Source organism: Aulonocara stuartgranti, assembly GCF_965226115.1.
Source record: "Aulonocara stuartgranti genome assembly, chromosome: 20".
Taxonomy (NCBI): domain Eukaryota; kingdom Metazoa; phylum Chordata; class Actinopteri; order Cichliformes; family Cichlidae; genus Aulonocara; species Aulonocara stuartgranti.
The window spans coordinates 38,222,198-38,227,500 of record NC_138956.1 but is presented as its reverse complement, the minus strand read 5'-3'; the positions used below and the strand labels follow the sequence as shown (position 1 = coordinate 38,227,500).

General features: G+C 43.4%; 1 long non-coding RNA gene across 1 annotated transcript in view; it reads left to right on the top strand.

Moving 5' to 3' along the window:
• The window catches only part of LOC309698002, a 3,961-nt gene extending 296 nt beyond the window's left edge, over positions 1–3,665 (top strand). The window contains exons 2-3 of the long non-coding RNA XR_014273982.1: positions 15–74; positions 2,550–3,665. This is a non-coding gene — a long non-coding RNA (uncharacterized lncRNA). The remainder of the gene's footprint in view (positions 1–14; positions 75–2,549) is intronic.
• Positions 3,666–5,303: the final 1,638 nt, after the last annotated feature.

Sequence of the window (5,303 nt, the reverse complement as noted above, 5' to 3'; positions counted from 1 at the left end):
TTTTCCTTCCTCAGGAGAGGTGTACTGGCAGTCGCGTGACACACACAGATCAGACACATATTTCTGTGTTGCAGGTATGGAGATGTTCTCATGTTTTGTATGTAGCCCTGGCTATATAAGTAGCTCATTATTTAAATTTGTTCATTAATATTGATAGTTAATTGCAAATGTTTAATGTGTTCAAGAATGTATACAAATGCCTGCAAAGTATGTGATGTGTGTCAGTTAAATGTACAACCTTTTTATTTGTATTTTGAGGTTTATGTCATTATTTTTGATATGGTATTGATATGTACTACAGCTCCAGTGAACCCTGAAGTAGTCTCAGGTAGAGGGGTGGGAGTAAGTGGGGAGCCGTGTGCACTCTGCAGGAAGCGAGAGAGACGAGAGCTGAACAGTGTCGAGTGAACGCAGAGTTCATAGAAGGGCGACCGACGTATTTTCGGGTTGACGGATAGTTAACTGGAGTCGAGAACTGTTGTACCCTACTGTGAGGTAAATGTGAATTTTGTCTGACACTTGAACCCAATGTTATTGTGTAAAACGGGCTAACTGCTAACCGCGATTAGCCACTAGCACAACTGCTAACATAGCCGCTATCGTAGCCTAGCATATTCGCTAAACTCTTTGGTCGTGTCCAAATTCATGGGCTGCATCCTCCTGAGGCCGCATTTGTAGACCGATTACGCCACAGCAACGCACCGAAGGCTGTCCCAATTCGTCGACTCCTTCAAATGCGGCCGACAAATGCGTCCTTCATTTCCCCGAATTTGAAGGATGGGTCGGGTGTGTCCTTCGTGGCCCACCATATCCCAGAATTCATAGCGCGGCCCAGCCAAACTCCAGTTTCCAGCAATGGCGGCCGCTACTAAGTTTTAAAATTACTCTTACTAATGTTTCTGGGTCACAAAATAAACTTTGAACATATTTTCAGGCGAGAAAGTAGCTGTGTAAACATCAAATATCTGCTCGGTTTATCAAGATATCGCATATTTGCAAAAGTGCTTCGACGTTTTCGGAGACGTCTGCTACCCACCAGCTCGACAGCTAGCCGGGAGCTCGAGGGTTACTGATGCGGCCGAGAACGGCACAACTCCCGGCACATCATTTTCAGATCATCGCGGACTTTCGCTACTCGGGTTAAACGTAATATATAATTCACTTAGACAACCTACAGATGTTATTGTTGGGCTTTTTTCAGTGTTTTGTTTGTTCGTGAGTAAATCGGTTTGGCTGAGATTAAAGTTATTAGATTAGATTATAAAATAAAACTTTATTAATCCCCCGGGTTGGTTCCTCCTTGGTTTTTACACAGCTGACTAAACGTCAAACAGAAACCTGATTAAACATAAGTATGACACAGTCGAGAATTTACACCAGTGTCCTGTTATATTTTAGATAGCAAGGAGCAGACGGCTGAGTTTATTAAACTCCACCGAGACAGCGGCGACGCTAATCTGAAGGCTAGACCGTCCAATTTCACGGCGGTTTACTTCTGGCCTACCCGACCTTCTGAGGACCCGGCCCACGTAGACCGCGAAGGCCGGGTCCTAGGGAAGATGCAGCCCATGAATTTGGACACGACCTTTGTCACTACCCGATCCGTACCGGAAACCCGATCGGTACCCCGCATGCACAAATCTTACGTCACTTCCTCTCTTTGCCAACATTGCGACATTCAATATATTTGAATGATACGGTTAGCGCCCAGTTAGCTCCTAGCATTTCTCAACAGCCCTGCCTCCTTTTCGACTGCCCGGGACATTTAAACAATGGATAATCCGTATACAAAGAAATTCATGCTTTTCTCCTCAACAGAGAGCGTCCCCCGACTGAACAACAGCGCCGTAAAATAAGAAGAATGGCGCCTAATTACAGAGTTAATAATACAGATTTTGTAATATCTCACGTGTAGATTCATCAGCCAGATTAAGTGTTTACTGACAATTGACAGTGATAGCGCACATCATCATCACTATTCCAACAATCCTCTCCTCACAGACGAGCATAAACACACTCGACTATCACTAAATCAGATTTAACACACGTTTGTAATGACGATAATTCAGTTTATAATAGGCTTTATTCGCTCGGTCAGCAGGTGGCGGTATCCTCGTACACTGGGGAGTACACTGCCATTAAACGAACAGAAGAAGAAGAAAACATCTGCACATGCGCAGTACGGATCGGGTAGACCCGATTTGTACGGTTAGACTTTACACATGCGCAGTAAGGATCGAGAGTCCTGATCTGTCACTATCTTTTTATTTTTCGTTTTTGTCTACATTATATTGAAATGTTTCATTATTGCAAACATTTTAAGAGATACTTGTTATTCTTAACATCTTAACAGATACTCTGACCCATAACTATCGTAAAACGCTACGACCGGAAGTAGAAACCTTTCACGCATGCGGGGTACGGATCAGGTTTCCGGTACGGATCGGGTAGAGACACTCTTGTTCTGCTCTGTTTTTATTTATTAAGCTAATGCTAAGATTGAATGTTATCGCATGTGAACTGGCATTTAGCGGGGTTGTGTGATTCAGTAGGAGGAGACGGACGTCTTGCTGGCGTGTCAGAGAGGTCCCGTCTGCTGGTGTGCTGAAGTTATGTGTTCACGTGGGAGCACGTGGAAAGGACGACTGTGAGTGCTGCTGCCGCGGCCTGCTGGTAGCCGTGACCCAGTTTCCCCGCTATCCCCGTGAACTGCCTGGAGGTGTGAGTACTGTTGTTTGCACGTGCTTTTTATTTTTACTGCTTGGCAACAAGTGAAGCGACCATATTGTTTTAGGTCCCAACGCACCCGAGCCACGACTCAGGCCTGCAACGAGGGGTTTGCTAGCAGAAAGACTGTAGCACTTGAGGTGTGTGTGTGTTGGTGAGAGTGCGTGTGGGCCCACAATATTATTTGATTATTTTGTTTCTGTTGAGGTAGACACCTTACCATTGTTTAACAAACTTTATTGATTTTACTTATTTTCTTTTGTGTTGTTAATTAAGCATTCACTAAAGTGGAGTTAACTTTATAATTAACCTGCTTGTGTGTGATTTATTTCCATATAGCGTAGTTTTATTGCATATATTATACCATAAGCATTAAAAAGGGAGTATCAATAGGAAAGTAACAACAGGAAGCCAGGGCCCCTCTCAATAGAACGTGGGACGGGTGTTACATGGAGATGCAGTCTTTCATTCATTGTTTTTATAAGTACAGTGTTGTATTGCCTGTTAGATGGCGGTTATTAATATAATTGTACTGAAGTATAATGTTTGAACTATAAGCACTAGAATATCGGGTCCTGGTGATTGAATTGTATTTATCTGACTGTTTATTTGTTTTTGAATTATTTTGTTTATTGTTCTTATAAGTTGTTTTTGATTTTTCAGTGACATATTATTTATTTTGTGCTTTTTGTTTTTGAGAGCTTAAGTTAATTTGTTGTATTTGATTCATTATATTATTGTAGTGTTAATGAAGCTGCAGGCACAGCTCCTTTCAGCATGGCCAGAGGAGAGGTGTACTGGCAGTCGCGTGACACACACAGATCAGACACATGTTTCTGTGTTGCAGATGTGCAGTAAAGAGCCAAAGACCCAGTACTGTCTCCTGCCTCTTACTTTCACGCCAGAACACAACGCAAGAACAACAGGCGTAACACATGAACGGGTTACACATCCATCCATCCATGGATTCATTTTCTTTTGCTTATCCCAGTCCCATAGCATCAAATACTTTGAGGAGTTCCGTTCCATGCTGTGGTGTCGGGGCCTTGATATAGTGATGAATGGAAATACTGAGACAGGTAGCTCACACTAAACTAACACTAAATTGGAAAGATTTAGACGCCAGGTACACAGGCCCTCTGAAATGTGTTAGCAGGAAAACGCAGTAATAAATCCCTTTAATGGAAAATCTGTGAGGATTAAATGTAACCTTTCTTAACCTGACCTACTTCTGTAACCACCCACAGTGAAACAGTCTGACTGAGTGTGTCTCAACAACACAGCCACAGAAAACATGATAAGACGTGTGTTTTTTCACAGCGCCAACAGTGGCAGCTGTGGAGGGAGAGGCATTTTATTGATGGCTGCTCGCATGTGTGAAAATAAAGCCCTGAAAGACAATCTCTTTGTGGTGGAAATTTCCTCTAATAAAGAATCCATAGGCTGCTTATTTAGAAATCTGAGATGGAGTCACTGTAGATTTACTTCCCTCCCGCCAATGTAACTAATTAAACTAACATGTCAGAATTAATTTGAGCATTTTGTCCTTTGCTCGGCTCGCTTTTACATCTCTCATTATTTCTTGCTTCTCCTCATGTCTCATTCATCGTCGCTTCTCTCTCTTTCTCTCTGTCTCTTTCTGTCCAGATATAATAGGATGTCACGTTTTTCTCTTCTTCTGCTCGCTCATTATAAAAACATTGGCTGCCCCACTGACTCCAGCCTGTTTGTAAAGCCCTTGTTATTAAATCCCAAACCAGGGAAGGAAATGCATCAGCAGGGCCCACAGCGTCCTCTTCATTACTGCCAAACCTGCCGAGAGGACGGAGGGAAACGAGGAGGGAGGTGAGGAGAGCCGGGATGAATAAACCAACAGGACAGGAACCAAGAAGAGCTGGCTGGCATTGAGAATATGCACACTGATGTTTGTGGACATCCACAGCATCACAGTGAAATGTTCAAGGACCCAAACTGTTCGGTTAAGTTAAACAACTTCCTGTTCTACATTGTTCTCCATGTTTAAAAGCTGAAAGACAGAAGAGTTCCTTGACGTGTGATCCATGAAACTAAAAAGAGCAGGTAGAAATAATTATTCTAGCCATTTACCTCCTTTACTGATGCTGCACCGCTGGAGGCTGAACACTGCCAAGGAGTCATCTTCTGTGGTGGCCATGTCGACTAATGATGGATAATTATTGTGCAGTTAACCCTGAAAACTCCAGTCAGAGATGGTGACACTGTGGAAACTTCTCATGGCTCTCCAGATGTCTCCTTCCAGCTGTCTGGCTTCTTCCCTCAGTACAACCGACCCTTCAGTGTCCTCCAGTATTAACGTCCTAATTATTTCAGTGCATATGCCTCTCTGAGCCCACTCCACAAAGAAAAGATCGTATTGAAAAAGACCAGATAAAATTAATTGATCTCTGAGGGAGTACAGATGGAGCAGAACAGGTACTGGGGTGGCTGTAGCTCAGGTGGCAGAGCAGGTCAGCCACTAATCAGAAGGTCGGTGGTTCGATCCCAGGCTGCATCCTGGCTGCATGCCAAATATCCTTGGGCAAGATACTGACCCCGTG